We start from the raw sequence: 21,230 nt of genomic DNA, 5'->3' as shown, positions 1-21,230 counted from the left end.
TTTTCTTCTCTTCAGTTTTCCTCCTTCTTCTTATCCTTTTATTCCGCCTTGCCCCTTCTCCGTCCTCCTCCTTTCACCTCCTCTCCTCCTCCCCGTCCTTGTCCTTCTCCCTCCAAGGTAATAAGTGACTTAAGTCGCGGAAAAACAAATCTTGGCGGGGCGAACAGATTGTTGGATGCTTGTTGACCTGTCAAAGCGAACAGAATTGTGGCACAGGATTGAAAATCTAAATCTGCATTAGAGGCTTTTGTTGGGCCTGAGGCGACTCGCTCTGCACGAAGGGGTCTTTATCTCACCGTGGAGAGGAGGGGACGACACACACACACACACACACACACACTGAGCACCACACGCCTCCCTACATTTAAAGCCGACACAAAGTCAATGCAATGTCAATGTCAGCGAGCGGCAGCTCCTTTCATGTGCTCTCAGATGGATTTTCCTCCGTCCACAGAGCCGCTCTCAGGTCATTTCACCGTGATGCTGAATTCAAACTTAACGTCACATCACAGGAATCAGAGCCTTTCATTTCCGTCCAGTCATCGCTCTGCAGTCGGCGACCGTCGCTCTGCAGTCTGCGACCGTCGCTCTGCAGTCGGTGACCGTCCCTCTGCAGTCTGCAACCGTCCCTCTGCAGTCTGCAACCGTCGCTCTGCAGTCTGCGACCGTCCCTCTGCAGCCGGCGACCGTCGCTCTGCAGTCGGCGACCCTCCCTCTGCAGTCGGCGCCCGTCCCTCTGCAGTCGGCGACCCTCCCTCTGCAGGAGGCGATGGTCGCTCTGCAGCCGGCGACCATCGCTCTGCAGTTGGCGCGTCCCTCTGCAGTCGGCCTGCAGAATATGCTCAGTTTGATCCCACATTTCTCTTTTGTGACTGTAATCAGATTAATTTAACCGAAAAGCATTTTAACATCAAATCACAACTTGAATCCAAAATCATGACGCCTGAGATGAATTTTGGCCCTTTTATTAGTCTTATTCTGTTTCACGCAGCTCTAATTCTCCTCCGTGTGAAGTTCGTCAACTTTTCAAACACATTTTGATCAGCTGTTTCCTGTCGGTGACGGCGAGCAGGCGTATCTGCAGCTGTATGATCGGAGTGGACAGCGTCGTGTTGTGGACGGTCACTGTGTGAGACGCCGTCCTGCAGGATAAACACAGACGGGGGATTTAATCGTGTCTGCATGCATTGTTTGTTTGTTTGTTTGCTCGTGCCGGTGGTTGTCATATGTGAAAGCATAAGGGTTGTTGAATACGGATAATCCTCGCTGCGGTTAATGCGCTGGCCCAGATTGCTGCACAGGCCACCATCTAATAGATCAGATCGGTTTTCCAAAGTGTGGCTCCCGACTCAAAATGGGTCATTGCTCGGTCTGGTTGGACTCGGGGTCTTTACGGTCTGCGGGAGTCCGAGGGGGGAAAACTTCTGTTTAAAGTTTGAGGAACGTCTTTTAGCGTCTGTGTCGCCCCAGTTTGATTCAATGGGACTGAAAGAAAGAAAAGAAAAGAGAGATATGTGGAAGAAGGAGGGCAAAGAAGGAGGAAACAACAACAGGGGAGGACAGAAGGACAACAGGATGCTGCAAGAAAGGCAGAAAAAGAGAAATAATCAAAGATAAACTGATGAATGAAAGAAAGGAAGAGGATAAAAAGATGATATGAGAGAAAATGGAGCAAAGAACTGAAAAAAAGGAAGAAATACTCTGAAAAAAGTAACTAATAAAGATGCATCATTACTCACATTAATACTTCGCAGTAGTTGGATCATCTACTACTGATTCCACTACTGCCCACATTAATACTGCTACTAATACTACTAATACTACCATTGTTACCATTAGTACTTCCACTTCTACTACCACCACTACAATGTCGTTCTAGCACAACCTCCTCAGTGACTACTGCGACTAACCATCACTCATCTAATCCTAATAATAATGCACATTTTATCATCAATACGACAAACAAAAAGAAAACAGGTGAGATCTCTGCAGTATTTTCTAAGATGTTGGACCCGTCTGGACCGGACAGCAGAGGTGGGGCTGTGACGTCCTCGGATGCTGCGGTCATATGGCTGCAGGACACCACCCGGGGGATTAATTAAACTGATGCGTCCCAGAGGCGGCCCTGCTGATCAAATCAGCACAAAGACGCTTCTTACCAGATTAATAGCTACAACATTAAGCCATTAAAATCTTATCACAGAGTAATCATCCATCAAGGAGTCTATCAAGGAATTCATTCATTCAGGATCATCGAGACCAGCTAAGTCCTGATTAGCATTAGTGGTCAGTCCCAATGACAGTCTGCTCGAAACGAACCAAACAACAGCATAAATACCTCACAGTTTTATTATTATGACATTACGTTAGCCTTGATCGTTCTATGTCACATTTAATTCTACTTTCCAGCTGTGTGTTTGTTTCTTCTGCAGTCCATCAAGTCAACATCTCAAACCTTTGTAGTCACAAACTCATTTTCTGCTAACGATGGCTGAGATTACAGATGCTGTGTAATGTTCACAAATCTTCTATGACGCATCATTTCTGCCCGTCAAGCTGCATCTTTGCAGGGCTTTATTATTATGAATGACTGCTGCAGGAATCGAACATTTTACGAGCAAGTACAACTTTTGGTGCAGGAATCAAACCAGTTAAAGCAGCTGATTGGTTGTATTTTTGACGGTTGCAGGGTTTGAGACTTGGTGCTCTGGGCCTTTGCAACAGATGAACGTCTGACAGATGCAGGTCAGAACTTGACTTTTAAAATGTTTTCCCTTTGAAAGTTGAACAGAAAGTTTGAAACGATGATTTTTGCAGAAATCGAACATTAAACCTTGGCCTGCTGCTCTGGTCTGAAACTTAAAATGAATATTTATTTTTATCATTTGTTCGGGACTGAACTTTCACAGTTGTTCCGGTGCTGATGGAGTCTTTGTTGCAGGATCTGAATGTCTCAGGTTGGGTCTTCACTGCAGCGACTGAAACTGTTGAAGGACTCGAATCTTTTGTCGCTGCAGTTTGAAACTGAAGCTTTGACCACCGCACAGCTTGAGCTGAACCTGAACACTCAGCCGCTGTCGGGATGAAACCTTTGACTCCTGAACCACTCTGAAAATAAACCTGGGACCACTGCAACAAATGAATATTTGATGGTTGCGGGAATTCTGCCTTGAGCACGAAGTCCTGTTCCACGTCACTAGTTATCGAGGGGATGCGGGTGGGGGGGCTGGTGCTGCTGGGTGGGAGGTGGGTGGCTGCCAGAGCCACGAAACACACCTCACAGTCACTTTTGTGTGGCTTTGATCTGAGATTACTTTCATAGTCCTGAAGAATGCACGACGAAAATATCTCCCTGTACATCTCTGCGGTTCCCTTCCGTTCTCTTCTTCACCCACAGTTCAACTGTAGCCCGTTTTGTTCGTTCTGAAAACCGACGTGAAACACAATTGAAAACTTGGCAACAGCGTTGCAGATACATCGTAACTCAATCTGGAGTGGCTGCTTTAAACTCTATCTTAGGCAAGGTGGCTTTTGTAAACCGTCAGACAATGGAGAGCTCTGTTGAAGGCACAGAGGTTGATTTTCACCTTTTAAGTGAGGACACCAGATACCTGCCTTTTCACCGTGTTTAGTTTGAGGACAAACTTTCTTTCTCAAGGCCTTTTTGAACATGAGCGCAGGACGAAACATGACACAGGGTCAGCCGGCGCGCTCCACTCATAGCGCCAAAAATATTTTGAATCGCTCAGGAATTTCTCAGACAGACAATCTTCCTTCTGCCTGTGAAGTTTCTCAAAAGCAGATTAGGACTTTGGCCATGTCACCCCAAAGATGATTGCAAACACGTCCAACCCTATAATTTGATCAGAGCGAAGACATGGCGAGCTGTCCGCAGGACGGTTCAGATGTGGTCGGGATGCGACTTGTGTAACCACGAGGCCGTGAGATTAAAACACCACTTCAAAAAATGTCTGTCTTAAATAATTTCACCCTTTATTGAGTCTTCTTTCTGCCTGTGAGATGAAATGACTTCTTTTCTTCATAAATTGTAGGATGTGCGTCTGTTTCCTGACACAAACTGAACCCTTCACCCCAGAAATGTCAGAGCCGTGTTTGCCCCTTTGAGCCAAACGAGACCTCAAACCACAGGAAGACGGTTTGAAATGTAAGAAATATTAAACTCAACACTTATCTAAAGCATTCAACGGCTTCTTCCCTTCATTTAAATCTCATCAAGTGTTTGGTGAGCTTTCTTGGTGCACAGATCTGTAAAAAATAAAGAAATAAAGTGCCTGAAACCACCCAAAACGTCTTTAGATACTGAGTTATGGTTTAAAGCTGGACATGTTTCCAGTGTGACCTCTGTGTCCTGGACTTCAAACTGAAAGACGTAAGTGATGCGTCCATAAATGTCAGGAGGTTTCAGGCGACAGCATCTTCAAAGACCTTCTTTCCTTTTCATCAGCGCTTCCCTCGTCCTCTAAATCCTTTACAATAACACACGCGGAGCACCGCGCATCAGTCAAACGGGGATTTTCTACGACAAGACAGTCGGACAAAAGCGGCTTACCAAAAAAAAGCGGATGTTTATTTTCACAGGTTAGCATGCGGTGATGAAAGAGGCCCTCTGACACTCGAGAGCGGCAGCGGCCATCAAACAGCGAGCAGCTGGAGGTGGTGCGAGCGTCCGGGGAGCGGAGCCGGAGGCCTCGGCGTTGACCGTCTGCAGAACCAGGAAGTGCCAGAGGACGAGATGGACGTCCAGTCACGTGACCGATCGTTCATCACAGACAAAGAGCGTCTGGACAAGAATTGAAGTGGAGCTTCCTTTGATGTCTTCACTGCACAGTCCGATCAGGAGATGCTTCCAGCCACCTGGACGAGAGGAGTCAGGGATCAAACCTGATGCTGGATAAGAGAGATCGATTCCTTTTGTTTTTCAGGCTGAAAAATGACCAAAAAAGTATTGAGAACTCCCTGAACATGAGTGACAGCTGGATAAGAGCTCATTAATTGGATGTTTGTTTGATATCAAATGTGAAACGACGCAGAGCTCCAGAGCAGCTGGAATCCCGGACCTCGTTGAGCCAACATGGACGACAAGTCCTTCAAGGGGCTTCGGCACAAAGCGGGAACCTCCATCAGCGGCGGTCGATCGTGAGATTGAAAAGAATATGATGAGCTTCAGATGTTGAGGGAGAATCGCTTCATGTGGCACCGAGAGCATGTTTCATGATCTGACAGGAGTAAAATGAGCAGCTGCAGAGCTTCTCGGTGCGGAAATGTTCGGTCGAAGCTGACGAGTCCAACACTTTGAGTCCTGTGTGCTCTGCAGCAGGTTTACACTCATCCCAACAGTCATGCTGGGTTTGGTCTCGTTCTCCAGCCGGTGTTTCTCTGCATCTCGTCCCTCTTGTCTTGTACAGTGAAGCACTTCAGGTCCGCGTGGCCTGTTAAAAGCCTTGAAGTTCCTGTAATTTCACCGCAGCCCTGCGAGTCAGCCGAGCGGAGAAACGAGGGCACGACCCCGACTGACTCTGAGGAGATGTCCCGTCTCCCACCTGCCACTGGAAAGACATCCACCTGTATTTACATCCAGCTAATTGACGCCGTGTCTGTCCTCCTCCCACGCTGTTTTCACAAAGCTCATCCCTTAATTCAAAGAGGTGTGCGGGCACTTAGCTCATTACGGACGGCCTTTTTGGGCCGGACGAGGAAGAGGAGAAGAGTGGAGAAACTGGATGAAGACCTGCTGCAGAGATTTCAGGAGGACAGGTGTAAAAAAAAAAGAGGCAGAAGGGAAACACAGTGTGGAATAAAGAGATGCTGTATGTTTCTGTAGGTGCACACACATCCACACACTCACTCATGAGGCGTCTCAAGGGCAGCGGTGTCTGTGACAGGTTAGCGGGACTAGCGACATGGTGCTAATCAGCTTTATTTGTGCCACTAAAACCAATCTGTGGGGATCAGACGTGCCAGCTGTCTGCGCTACAGGACGATTATTGCAGGGTTTCATATCACAGAGCAGCAGTTATGATAGGCGGCCGAGCCGTTCCTAACGGCGGGGATCTCCTGCGGCGAGCAGCCTCGCAGTCGCGCGACTCGGCCGGTTCGGCGGAGCAAAACGCGAACGGCGCTGCGAAGTCGCAGGGCGAGCGACGCGCCAGATCGGTCAGTCACGGCGAAGTGGGACTCTGATGGAGCGGTGACAGTCGCTGCCGCCGCCTCCCCGGCTCCTGTAATCTGTTGGTGGATTAAACGATTCATTAGCTGATTAGCGTAAATCGATTAACAGCGCAAATGAAAACAAAAGGGAGCCTTTCGGGGGAGGAAACTGAATGGCCACAAACACAAACAACTTAACCTAGATCCTGCTTCGGCGAGGTTTGATTCAGGTGGAAGGTGATGAAACCTCTGGCAGCGCTGAACAGAAACACAAAGACCGATGAGCCGATGCTCTAAAGCTGCAATTCACTGACGGAGCATTAGAGGTTTATTGAACTCTGGTGTTATTGAAGTTTCAGTTTCAGTTTCCATCATTCCCATCAGTTACAATAACATTCATGGAAATTTATCGCTTCTTTCAATCAAGTCTCTTCTCTTAGCTTTAAACTTATCATTGTTACAGAGCGGGAAAGATTTTGGGTTTCAACATCGGATTAAATGAGGAACTAAAGTTACAGGAACACCGTTCAGAAATATAAAAACTGGATAGCCTGTTTTACAGGAAGTAGTGTGTCCTTAAAGTAGCATGGCGGAGGTCAGGGTGGTGGACGCACGTCACATCCAACATTCACACAGGAGGCTGATGGTAGTTTCCTGTCACAAACTTGCATTTGCATTTTACTAACTGGAACCAGAACCTGTTTCAGCTGGAAAACCCCAGACTGAACCACATTTTTTTTTTTTTTACCATAACTACGATCATTACAGATAGCAAGAATGTAAAAAACGTTGGCACACACTTAAAATAACGTTGTGTTCTACAGAATCGTCCAACGCTGATGTGCCGGTCTGGTGATGCTTCTTAGTTCCCGTGCAGGTAAGTACCTGTTCTTACTGAGGCAGGTTTTCTGCACTGTACTGACCTTATTTTAATATATATAATACGAGATAAAAGATGTAAATATACTTTGTTTTGAAAAAAACAAAATTCAGCCATGAGTATTTTTAAAAAATAGTTATATTCATTCAGAGTGAAGGCCTGAAAATTAGACCAAGTCTTACAAAAGCAGTATTATCCTCTGAGGCCTTGAAATAAAGGTTTCTTCAAACTGGAGGCGTCATCTTACTTCAGCCTGGTTGTTTGCAGCTGTTGCTGCCGCAGCCGCAGGGTGCAGCCGTCAGCCTCAAAACGACGGCAAAACAGAGTCAAAATACCTCGCCGGCCTTTGATGTCGCCAAAACCCCCATGTTCTCTCCATGTTCAGACATGGCTTCATTCAACACCGCAGCATATAACTGCACGCCAGCGACGTAAACACCCTCTCGCCGACTCTCTGAACGTCCGCTAATGACTCCCATGCAGTGCCGCGGTGGCGGAGGGGGGTTCAGGCAGAGTTCAAGCCACACGTTTGCCACATGTTTGAAGCACGCTCGCCCCACCACATCAGCCCCCGCGGCATCAAAACCATCTCTGCCTCATCAGAAGTCCTCTTTGAGAGCTGGGAGATGGCGTGGCGGTGAAGTCCCTCGAGTGTGGGACCACATGTGTCTGGGACAGCCCTCCTCTCTCCATAAAACTTAAACCTCTTCTGTCCTTCCCCCTCCCACTGCAGCCTGCCCTGCAGAGACATGCAGAACGTGGCAAACGTCACTGCGGCAACAGTTCTGAACCCTGGACTGAGAGTCTCTGCAGGACCTGCAGGATTCCTGTTCCTGCCGTCCTGAACGAACATCTCCAGCGCCGGTGAGGCCGAGAGATGTGGGTCAAATCCAGAATAATGCTTCAGACTTGAACTGAGAGTAAAGGATGGACGTGTTTACGTTGGTCCACACAGTCTGGTTCTTGTGTGCGTTTGTGTGTATTGGTAGTTTTGCTGTTTTACTAGTTTCAGTGAAATATTACTTTTATCTGATTGTTTTATTGGCTTGGCTTCTTTTAAAGCTCTGGAATGGATTTTTGAAACGTGCTGCATAAATAAAAATTATTATATATTACATTTCTGTTTGATTTTTGTCCAGCCTGAGAAAACAAGACACTGTATTAAAATAAACCAGATGCAGAACGCAGGAAATACATTTTTCAATGCACCATTAAAGAGCCTAAAAGTAGAGAAAAGCTATTCTCATGACTTATGTAACATGTGCAAAACACACTGTACATAAAAACTGTATGTTGTTGTATCCTGTTTCTCTCTCTTGAGTAACTCTTGCGTCAGAGACTTCCTGACCATCTGCACGCCAAAATATGTCAGGGTTTTGTTGAGTCATTCCATGAAAACTCGACGCTGTTGGGTCGGTGTGGGGAGTCACCGGCCACTCTGACAGAGCTGCAGAGTGTACGGGCTGGACGGGCTGGAGAAGAGGCTTCATGGACAAAGTTTGCACAGTTGTGATTGGACAGCTGGCTGTCAATGAGTCAAAACAAGCACGGATTCGTCTCAGAGTGTCAGAAAAAGGATAAAGTGTCTGTATAATCTGTTTACTCCAAAGCTCCACTGAACCATTTTTCCACAGTTGAAGAAACATCAAACGTCTCGTTGCTCAGCGTGACAAACTCGCCATCGTCGAGACTAAACTTAAATCAAACGTTCGGGGGCTTTGATGAACTCACCAAACTGTGCATGTGGTTGAGGAGGTTAAAAAAAAAACAATTTAAAAACAATTCCTCTTTGCCATGTGTAAAAAAAACCCCAACCCTCCTGTCATCACTGATTCATAGCTGCGGTCAATTTCCTGCGAGGGTCAAACGCCACGCCGGAGCGCGGCGAGCGAGACGAGGAGGGCGAGCGACTCAGACGAGGTGATGCGCGAGATGAAGGAGATCCAATTTGTCAGTGACAGTGCGTGGCCGTGCGAGCGACGCAGCTGGACCCTGTTAGCGCCCGCCGCCTCAAACAGAGCTGTGGTTTCCGCTCGACATGAAAGGCTCACAGAGACACCATCCACTTTTTGTGTTGGCTCACTCTCGCCGCCCAGATCTGCTCGAAACGCCGCCGATCTGAACGATGTGCGTGCCGCCAAAACACGTCGACAGTGAACGGCCTCACGTGCAGACAGGACGGGAGCGGGAGGTGACGCTCGAGCTGTGCTCTGCCTCTTCTGCACCTTCACCTTCAGCTTCCCAGCACCCAGCTTTGTCTTTCCCACAAACTGCACCACTCAGAACACCCCCACCATCAAAAGCGCCCTCTCAGATGCTCCAAACCAGGACCACGACAGATCTGTGCACGTTGAAAATGAGAAAATCTCTCGCTGTCGTACTCCAAAGAACCAATGCACGGAGGTAAAAATGATGGAGACGCTCTTAGCATCTCTTAGCATTAGCATTTCTCTGTTGCCTGTTGAAATTCACTTGACGTTAGCATATGCATGATTTCTCACTTGTTCCTGTCAGTCATCTCCCCATGCGACACGCAGCCAATGAACAGCCACCCACGCAGTCCTGCTCGTTTGTGAGCTGCAAGGAGATGAGCTGCGCGACTCGGTTGCGACACGAATGTGACGCAACGAAAAACAACCGAGGATTGAGCAACTGTGTCAACGAGACACATTTACTGTTAGCTTGACTGTGAGCTCACTGCGGCGATGCTACCACAATATGAGGAAGGAAGCGCCCACCGGACGGACGGATACCGTAAATCTCAACCTGTTACTTCATTTACAAAATTACGTCTTCGCCATCCGGAAAGTGACGCTAACTCATATGATGACACACGGCATGAAAACAAACTTCATTAATTCAACTGCAACAAAGAGACTTTTATGTGTTTAGTGCAGACGGTTAATTCTAACGTTTGACTGAATCAGCTCCTGAGGTTGAACGATGCCTTTGAACCAATCACCAATCAAACCTTCCACCACTCGCTGTTCCACCCACAGGACTCGAGCACGGACAGTAAAACCATGACACACTGCGAGAACAACACGTCCTCATACATAAACGACTGAATAGTCTTCGTCAGCTTCCTTACTTCCTCCTTTGCTCCCGTCATAAATATTACAGCCACTAGAGGTCGCCAGCTAACAACAGCCATAAGAATGGATCATAATAAAGTACTTGCGCACACAAACTGCTCTCCCGACAGTAACATGAGCATGAACGTGTGTTCCAGCCTCTGATTGATTGGACTCGTGTCTTCACGTCCTCGTGTCCGCGAGAATAATGAGCGCTGTCTGTCACAAACGTCAAAGTCATGTTGTTAAAACCCACAAAACGTCTCTGGAAGGAGGTTGAGGTCTCTGGATTTGTCCTCCTCCTCCCCTCGTCCCTCGGGCTCCTCTCTGCTGGATCAGGGGGCCGTCCTGGATCTTCCCTCTCCTGGCTGCTGGTGCCTCATCCAGACGTTTGGATCCGGATCGTCGTCCTCCAGGAGATCCAGCCTCTCCTCTCCTCTCCCTCGGCGTGAATGCCGTGCTCCTCTCCTGTGTTTGACGGGCCTGTCCACCGTCCAGGTCTCCGCAGTCGAGACACCTCGGAGACCTCGGCGCGTCCTCCAGGATCCACACTATTAACATTTGTCAATCTATGATGTCTGTTCCGTCTCACATGACATCTATTTCCTGTCTGTCCGTCCTGTGAGATGGATCCCTCCTCTGTTGCTCTTCCTGAGGTTTCTTCCTCTTTTCCCCCCTTCAGGGCTTTTGTTGGGGAGCTTTTCCTGATCCAGATCGAGGGTCTGAGGACAGAGGATCCTGCACAGATTGTGAAGCTTGACTTGAATCACACCTCTTCCAACCAGCAGACTCGGTTTCTTTTACCCACCGACCTCCTCCAACCCTTCACTTCTCTAAACGTCTGTCAGACTTGCGATCGCCGCGGACTGTTCTTCTTCTGCCGTTTGGTTTGGAGAACTTGTTGTAACGAGGAACCTCAAACATGTGGTCGTGAACAAAGTAGTCTGGCAGTCGGACAGCGTAATAAAAGCTTCAAATATTTACATGTCGAGTCGAAGGATGAAGAATAATCTAACAGCAGACGAAATACTTGTTTGGATTTGGGGGGGGGGGGGGGGGGGGGGGGGGGTGTTAAAAAGCTCGTTCCTCTTCATGTGTTTGGTTGTTGCTCGTGTCTTTTAGGATTAGGATCTTATTGTATTGATCACATTTCAAGCTGTGGTTACTTTCAACAAACCAAAAACCAGTGGAACCATTTTTCTCCTCCATCTTTCCTTTCCTCACCTCATTCCTTCCCTCCTTCACTCTGTCCTCATCTCTCCTGTCCTCCCTCCTTCAACCTTCTCCTCTCCTCTTTCTCACCTTTCCCTCACTCCTCCCTCATCATCTCCTTCCTTATCATCGGCCCTCTCTACTTTTCTCCTTTCTCCTCCTCCTCTTCCTCTCTGCCCGCGTCCCTCCACCTCCCCTCCCTCTGGACCAGATGGAGCATATAGTGCCCCCCCCCCCGCCTCCTCCTCTTCTCTATCTGCATTGTCTCACTGGACTCTTTAGAGAGATAAGCCTCGCGGATTTCTACGCACGCCAACCTCGTGAACTTGACCCCTGGACGAATTCATCAAAGGCAAAGCCTGGTCGCTGCTGCCCCTCCCCTTCAGCCTCCCCCCTTCCTCCCCCGCCCTGCTTTGTTTTCCCTTTAATTACTTTGTTGATCGTACTGAGCTTTTTAAAATTGATTTTACTGATTAGTAATTTATTCGATGGGATTTTTGTTAATTTATTCCACTTTTTGTCGTTTTCAGTGTTCAAATTTCAAGTGAAGAGAAAGTAAAATATCTAGAAACCATCAAGAAATATCACCTACAGGCTGAAAGGATCAAGAGGAGCCCCCATCCATCTAATTCTTTTTAATTAAATCAAAATACCTGTCCCATAATTATTATTTTTAACTGTCTTATTTGCTACCATGCGATTAAAACTGAACATTCACGCCCGTTCTTCTGGGATCTTTCTGAAATATCTTAAAAACTAGATAACAGGTGAGAAGGTGACCTGTCTGCCAGCTGCAGTGATGCATGGATGGATCTTTTCTGATCACTTTAGTTCTGTCATATTGTGGCCTGTGTCACCAACTCTAAACAACACACGTATTAATTTATTTATTATCTTTACAGCTCATCAGTCCACATCTCGTCTGATGATCTGGACTGTGTGAACGCCTGATCAGATTTATTTTTAGATTTATGATGCCGGTCCGTGGCACTGCTTCCCCGCACCTGGGATGCAGCAGCCCTGCTAATTTGCATATCATAAGAAAACCTAACAATAGCAGGTGAACATGCTCAACAGGTGTAAAACAAGCTTTTGAGCTGCTAACGCCGCCGTCTGCAGACACTGTATGTGTGTTACGGTATGTGTATGTAAATGTGTGTTATCAGTCAAGCTGATCTCAGAACAGAGGCTGCTGCAGTGTCACTGCTGGTAACTCCAGTTAATGTTTTATATTTATCCGAAGGATGACTGTTACCTAAATGTTGCCATGAAGTACAGACAGATTTTAGGTTTTAGAAAATTGTTGTTGGCCCATAAAACTATATCACTGTCTTAATTATGTGCTGCTCTGATTATTATAATTACACCGCAGCAATGATGTGCTTATAATAAACCTGATAATGCCTCATGGGCGTCATTTCAAGTGGAAAAAAGGTAAAAAGTAAATGACACCTGCAGACCACCATCTTATCTGGCTGTGATGCACGCTCTGTTTACTGCTATAAACGTCTATAAATAACGTAGAACTGGAGAACTTCAGGAACTGAGAACAGAGAGTGGAACGTGAAGCTCACACAACGATGAGAAAAACATTTTCATTCTGTCTTTAAATCTCACGCAGGCTTTAATATGTCGGCCTGTCATTATTATAATTATCATTAGTGTGACTGTCACGTGTTCAAGAGGAGCAGGAGGAGAGGAGAGGAGGAGGAGGAGGAAGGTGTGGAGATAGAGGAGTTGGAAGGGAGGAGGAAAAGAGGAAGGTGGAGAGGAAGAAGAGGCTGAAAAAGAGCAGAAGGAGGATGAACATGAGGAGGAGACGATGGAGTGGTAGAGATGAAGATAAGGAGAAGAGGATCAGAAGATGACTACGAAGAGGAGGGGTGAAGGTGGAAGAAGAGGAGATGTAGGATAAAGGAGAGAGGAGTAGAGGGGAGCCGGAGAAGGTGTAGAGGAAAGGGGAAAGAGGAAAAGAGAAGGAGATGGAAGAGGAGGAGGAAGAGGAAGAGAGGAGGAAATGAAGTAGAAAAGAGGTAGAGGAAGGAAACACAGGAGGAAGATGAAGAAGAAGAAGAGGTGAAAGAGGAGTAACAGGGAAAGGATGGAGCAAAGAAGATGGGGAGAACAGGAGGAGGTGGACTGATGGAAGGAGAGAGGATGGAAGATGAAGGTGATGGTGGAAGGAAAAAAAAGGTAAGGAAGAAGAGATCTGCATCTTCATCATGTGCTGAAATAAAACTGCTGGTCCCACCCAGGTGGTGTTATCATGGAGCAGCAGCACACAGAGGGGGGGCGTCAGTACACCAGAGACCCACGATGGGTCCAGAACCAGGACAAAGACCAGGACCACGTGGTTGGCGGTGGAAGGACGATAATGAACATTTTAGGCCGAACTGCGATCTTTCCCAGACCAAAACCAAAACCAGGTCGCTTTCCTGCCTAAAGCGTGTGTCAGAGCATAAAACTGATCCAGATCATCAGATCTGTCGACAGTTTCCTAAAACACGTCCACTCCGTCAAACTCTTCTTCACTAATACAACCCCAACAGAATTAATGAAGATCATGTGATTTGCTCAAAAGCTCCTGAACAGCTACTTAACGGACCTCAAGGTGAGACTGTTTTCTCAGCTGTTTGATCCTCGGGTGAATATCTCATATGAAGCCATCAGAGCTGATGCTGAGTGTCGATGTATTGATTGACGGACCAATCAGAAGACGCCTGGTTGGTCGTATGAGCTCCGTCATTAAGGCTTCGGTTTAAAGGTTTAAAGATCGGGAACGAGGGAGGAGCTGAGTTCGCTTTTGATTTCTTTTTTCCGGTTGGCAGCGGTGTAATATCAGATCACAGCGCCCAGAACTTTGCCTTACAGGCTTAGTAAATGTAAATCTGAAGGAATCCCATTAGGCTTTGAGAAAGTCTAGACTCTGACTGTGCAGCTCGGACCTGAAACTCTGGTGTTTTATGACCCTGGACCCGCTCCATTTCTGCACAGCATAAACACTGATTAGCAGCCTAAATCCCCTGGAAATGTTACAGTTTGTTGAGACACGCAGTAAATCCTGCCGCTGAGCTGTGTGATCCAGCTCTGCGTGGAGGGATGTGGGAAACCTGCTGGCTCTGACTGCTCGAGACAAAAGATGTGGGTTATCTGGCACAGCTGGAGTGTCTGTACAAACTATTAAACTCTCTAACCAAAGCTGGAAACTAGAAACAGACACTAGTTCAGCCCAAAGCCCCTCGTTTGAAGAAGTGTTTCCCAGGAACGTTAATCCAGAGAAAAATCACTGGTTCTGCTGAGAGATGAGAGCTTATAACCACAGTAACTATTGTTAGACTCATGTCATATTTTATCAGTGGTGTTAAAAACGTCACGCAGTCCCAGAAGGGATGTTTACGTCTCAGGGGATCAGTAAGTGGTTTCATTTGTTACCGGACGACGGCAGCGCATCGCTCATGTCAGAATGATGCTTTTTCCTGTTAGTCAGATGTACTCGCTCGTTGTTTGTTCCATCACAGCACGGCCTCAGAGTTGACTGGTTTACATGGCTTGGAATGTGAAAAACACAGGTGATGGAGTACAGGTGAAGTATAGTGAGTACAGGTGAGTCTAAATATCTCGTTATGATGTGGAAAGAGCCTCATTATAAGAGACTGAGTAAATATGTTTCTTCTCATACTCAAAGTCAAACTTTCAGTCAGTGGTAGAAGTACTTCAGTTATTGTACAAAATATTATATATATAAAGATATTTTGAGTACCAAGAGTAAAAGTACTGTCTGATTTTATGGAACTGATCTTTAAAGGTGCAGCATGTAAAACTGAACACCTGTTGTAATTCATACTCCAAACAAGTAGGTGGCAGCATACAATCAGAGGACCTGCTGTAGCTAACTGCTATTAGCTCGTTAGCTGACTGTTAGCCGACTGTCCTGACTGACAGCTCGGAGCACCAGGGGAGCGCTGGTGTTGTTCACACCACGAGCCCAGGAGCTGTGGACCGCTGAGAGGAGGAGGTTTTCAGGCCCAGAGGAGTACAGTACTGAGGTGGTCTACAGCTGCTCAGAACAGGACTGGGACTTTTGAATGTTTTAAACTAAAATAAATGTAGTTGAGTGAAAAGTGTAAAAAAGTGATTTTTGTGCTGATGATTTTCTTTGGTATAAATTTTAATTGGCTGGTGGGAGTTTGGTTAAATAGTCTTCAGACTAACTGACCTAATAATATATCAATCGATCAATAAGCTGGATCAACAAGCCCGAGGAGTTACTTAACGTTGACCACATGTTAGCTCAGCCGAGGTCACTTCCCTGAAAATGGCCTGACAGCGTCATCAGGAAGTGTTTTGAAAGTCACTTCACACAACAGAAGCATCGGCGCTGAATCACACGTCCACGAGGAGCGAAACAGGAAGCGCGGGGCTTTTTCTGTTTCACCTTCAGGAGCACAGAAATGAATGAAATGTCCAAACTGTGGAAAGAACAGACACCTTCTGCTCCGCCTCCGTGTCCTCGCTCCACGTCTCAGATAATCCTTAACGTCATATCTGCTGCTAACGAACCGCATCGGCCACATCACACACATCTTGGCGTTCTAGCAGCACGTAGCCTAAAGCCTTGTCAGCGGCGTCGTTAAAAGTGATCCATGGGGTGAGTCGTGGCGAAAGCCGGCGCTGCGTCGGCCGAGGCCCAGGCGTGCTGCTCGCGATCGGCCCATCCGGTTTGAAGAGGTGCTGGGTGACGGGCTGTAACAGGAGGAATGCCTGCTGCAGCTGCCCACCAGTCAAGAGGGAACCGGGCCCTCTCAAGTCCACCTCAACCCCCCAACAAGGCTCCCGGCCCTTCATTTAATCCCCTCTCTCAGACCCTGACGCCCAATCCTCAAAGCCGGACCCATTGTGCTTCAGCCCCCGCGTCGCTCCTTCCTCCGCCCGGCCCACTTCAAACCGTCGTGTTAGCTCTTGGCCACCGGACCCCCCCCACCCATGTTGATTTGATTGAGTGGGACGTCGTGTGAGACAAGAGGCCTCGACCGTGATCTCACAGCAAACGACCTTTTCACCTCGTCGGACAAAATTATTCCTGTTTTCTAATATTTTTCAATATATTTTGCACAATGTTTTTGTGGTGATTTCACGTCAGAACAGAGCGACGGCAGAAGTTTCCCACGTTGAGTTTTCTTGTTTCTCTAAAATAAGCAACAAATTGTGCCAGCAGGGTGAGAGCATTTCGCTCTTTATATGTGCCAAGATCAATAAACTAGCAACCACAATCAATGAACTGTTTAAAATGACAAAAAAGCACTTCCAAACACTGGAATATCTACGAGCGGATGCTGCGTTCGTGTCCAGGCCAGGTGTATTCCCTGTTACGGCCTCGCTGTCAGATCCATCTGCTGGACCTCTCTGTGATTGGATGTTTGCAAACATGCAGCATCCACGACGACGCCTGCTCCAGCTCCATTCGCTGATGAAAACTGAGAAGAGTCTGAAATCTCCACAAAAGCGACTTCACATCATTTCTGTCCCGAAGACGAAACACGAGTCGAGATTAAAGGTGAGATTAAAGGTGACGTCCCATCCGAACATCGTTTTCATCTTCCTCGACATCATTATTTTCTGAAAACAAATGAAATGATCTTCCAGTGAAGTGAGAAAAGAGAAAAACAGAAGCTTGATTTCACTTATTTTCACATGTTTTAAGAAAATAAGACTCTAAGCACTCGATGACACACTGAACTTCACGTCCTGCTTTAACCACAGATACTTTACATCAAATTAAAGAAGCCAGACTCAGATGAAATGCAGCTTCCTGGTGACTTCCAGGATCTTTTGCCCTCTCTGGCTCCGACGGGACCACAGAAACCTCCATCAACGTTTAATCCTGTCTCGAAAGTTCTCGCAGCTTGGACCCTCGTACGTGCTCTGCGGCCGGGATTGTAATCTAAGCCCGCGCTCGCTCGCTCCGAGCTGACCTGGATGACACCATCAGCCAAACGCTTCGGACGCCGCATCCAGCCCTCACAGACCGGAGCTCCCGGGCATCCGCACGCCCGCAGGAACCCGCTCTGTTTACGGCGTCAGGCCAAAAAAATACTTGACATTCTTATCTCGGCCGTTCGTATCCCGATCCGAGGGAGGCTGAGTGCATCTGCGTGTCCGCGCCACCTCATCATTTCTGCCTGGGCCCAAACACATGTTTCCCTTTGAAAGTCACTCCGGAGCGGAACATTTGTACGTTTAGCATCAACATTTTGACAGGCCGCTCTGTGAATCTTTGCCAGCCCTCCCGGGAGGCGCGGTGGAAGCGCCGGCAGCCCTCCGCCGGCCAACTCCCGCTCCATGAGGAGAGGTCACGAGGGGTCGTGGGTAAAATAAGCAGAGGGAGAGGTCTCTGTTTCCGTTAAAAGAACGATCATAAAGAACGAAAAGAAACATAAAAGTCCAGCGCTAACAGGCGGGACGTGGGAGGCAGAGCCAGAGTCATCTTCCCGTGTCGTCTCAGCTCTTAACTTTGAAAAGATGGAGGTCAACGCTGCAATTTGTCTTCACGTTCACTGATTCACATCGTAATTTAAAATCCACTTCAACTCTTTACATTAGGATCATGTTCAGATGTGCAGTGAGTAAGTACCTAATCTGATCCTGATGAGACCGAAGTAGACCTCGACAGCTGCTCTGGCTCTGCAGCCTCTTGTCGTGATGAAGCATTTTTAAAATGCAGAGGTTTATTTACGCAGCCTGTCTGAATCGAGAGGCGCTGCATTCGAACATTAAAGGATTTGTCAGCGGATGAGATGATAAAAAAACTTCTTTAGCCGTGTTAGCTGCATGAATCCTGCTGACTCCCCGACTTCCCCTTTTCTGCCACCGTGAGGTTCTGATCTGAGGTTTTTCGACAAATATCTCAACCACGATTGGATGAAATGTTGTACTCGTGGTTCCCAGAGGATGAACAGCACAGTCACGACTTTGGTGATTCTTTCTGCAGCGCCACCAACAGGTCAACATGCTAATGTATCCAACACTTTGGTTTGTGATCGAATACCTGCAGAACTAAAGACATGCGCCCCAACTGCACTTTGTGTTTGCTGCTTAGCAAACATTAGCATGCTAACATGCTAACATATGATCTGGACAGAACAGAACAGAAGGAGGTAAAAGGTTAAAAACCTGGACACCATCAACCCGCCATGCAGCATCCGTCACACGCCACAACACACAATTGTACACAAACACACACTCACTGCTATCGCTGGACATCTACACACACACACACACACACACACACACACACACACAGCCTAGATGGTCTTATCTAATACACACAAACACACTGCAGATTCCTTCAATCACACACACACACACACACACACACACACACACACACACACACACACACACCTCGTCTGGGCTTCTGCAAACACACGGGAAAAAAACTGCGTCGGCACATGAAGAGCCGCGGCGAGGTCGAGGGTCAAGCAGAGGTAGAGTGGGCTGGAAAAGGTCCAGAGATCAGGAACGATAACCCCGCCCCCGATACGAGCTGATCTCCCCCTTCGATACGGCCCGTCGCCCAGGTCAGCGCTCTCGGGTTACGCTCAGGCTTGTTTGGACACCCCCACCTCCCCCACTTAGCCTTGGACGTGGACTTGAGTGTTATCCAGACGTGAAAGGTGGAGCAGACGCAGAGGAAATCGGACCCCTGGGTGTCCGTGTTTTATGGCATGTACAGGTATCGTAAAGCTTTAAAGTGCTAAGAACCAGTTTTTCTTGGAAGCTTTTTCTTGGTTTACGGAGCAAAGAACACGACCTGCAGTGCTCTTCATCACGTCTTCTTCAGCGACCCTTGACCTTACGAACTTTTTAACTCTGAACACCGTTCTTTAGGAATCCGTTAAAAGAGAAAAGACCAACAAGGCCTCTTTGACTTGTCCTTAAAAAGGTGGCATGAGCCAAAACTGTCAGTGAGATTTAGGTGCAGGGTTACAGAGAGATCTGGGTCCGCGTTTAAAAAAGGCCTTTGGTTTAAGTTCAGAGAAAAACTGCCAATGAGCCCCTACTGACCCCCTCAGTCATCCCATCTCTGATGAGACTTCTATCCTATATGAGCTGGCCCATAGATTAAATGCTAATTGATTTAGGAATATTACATGATAAAAGTCTGAATGTATGCATGTGAACAAACAACAGTCGCAGGTGTTTTTCTCCGGAGGTATTTTGTTCGTGTAGAGGGTCACCAGCGTGTGCTATGTGGGGGTTAAATGCCAGCAACCCCTTATCTATTACCCATCGACAGGTCTCTTCCTCTAGCCTTAATTCACAGTATGCATGGGAACGGTGCTCGCCTCTGTCGTTCTATATCTACATCTCAAGGCTCTGCATGAAAAGCCGAGTGATGGCTTTCGATAAAAGTCCAGGTGTCAGCCTGCAGGACACTGAATCAGCAGAGTTCATACACAAAACAAGGTGATAGCAGCAGTTGTTTCTGCATTTGGGGGGGGGGGTTATTTACACTCAGAGGGTTCGGTTGACATTCTAACCTACATTCAGAGTCAGAGACCAAGACGGGGTCCATTGTTTTTCAAATCAGTGGGACTCGAGGCTTTTTGCTATAATAACTCCTTCAATCAAACGGCTGCGCTGACCTGACACCAGTTTGACGGCTGCAGAGCTGAAACAATAGAAAACGTACACAGACTCACCGATGCAGTTCATTTCAGGCCTGTTTACAGCCGACAGCTGTAAACAAGGCACCCAGTCTGCAGCTTGTTAGCTCAGTGGTCCGCAAAGCTTTTGGTCAATTCTTCAAATGAATTGTACTTTATATCAATACTGAGGGGGTCAATCACCGGTTCTTCCTCTGAAATAAGCAAAGACAGAATAAATATCATTTTGTGTAACATAAATGTTCCTCTCTGGTTCATTGTGCTGAACGGCCATCTCTCAGATCCTTTACAGGCTTAAAGAGAGTGTCTTCTATCAGACCAGAGGCTGGTGGACTCTGGTCTATCTGGGTCTCTGCAGGCCAAACTCTCGTCTCTTTAAATGCTTTAAAACTCAGAATAATGGAAGAGGTCACTGCAAGCTGCACCATGTATCTTTTATGTGTCTGTTTATGTGCTTTTTGCTGCTATTTGAGCCCTCAGTATTTCAGGATGCACCATGTTCACTACCTTGATTTGTCCCATTAGCATGCTAACCTTTGCTAATTAGCACAAAACAAGAAGTACAGCTGAAGCTGTTGAGGATGTGATTGATGCTCCAGATATTATTCCGTAAAGCAAAGTGTTTGACGACCTCATGTCAACCTGATGACGGCACTTGATGGACAGTTGGTGGTGACGAGTGGTGGTGGAGCGACGGAGCGGCTGACCCAGGGACAAACTGAAAGGTTATTTCCTGTGTGGATTGATTTCCATGGTTTTTGGAAACTGCTCCACTGAAAGTTCTTTAAACCATGAAAACTACAACTCCATTTCCCATGTTTCAGTTCAGATTTGATGTTTTTTTCAGTGTATGAAGTCACTATCAGCTGATGTGATGTATAGGTTGTTATGGTATACAGTGTTTGAGGCGTTGGAGAGACCCTTTCATCCCTGCACCTTTCATATCATATGTCACAAAGCTCAGTCTAAGCCGGCGCAGTGATAAGGTCAAACAGCAGCTTATCACGCTCTAAAAAAACGCTGCTGCGACCTTTACGCCCCGCGGACAAAGCCACCAATCAGGAAGCGCCGAGGCTCACTTCTCCCTCTGGTCGAATGACGCGACGGGACGGGCTGCCGGCCAGACGTTGATGACATGTCAGAGCGGCGTGTTGCAGACGCACCGGAGCGCCGCTTGTCATCAAATACATCTATCTGAGAGAGGGGACGAGAGGGCCGGTCGCCTGGCAC

This window comes from Chelmon rostratus, chromosome 24, assembly GCF_017976325.1.
Source record: "Chelmon rostratus isolate fCheRos1 chromosome 24, fCheRos1.pri, whole genome shotgun sequence".
NCBI lineage: Eukaryota > Metazoa > Chordata > Actinopteri > Chaetodontiformes > Chaetodontidae > Chelmon > Chelmon rostratus.
This window is presented reverse-complemented; position numbering follows the sequence as displayed.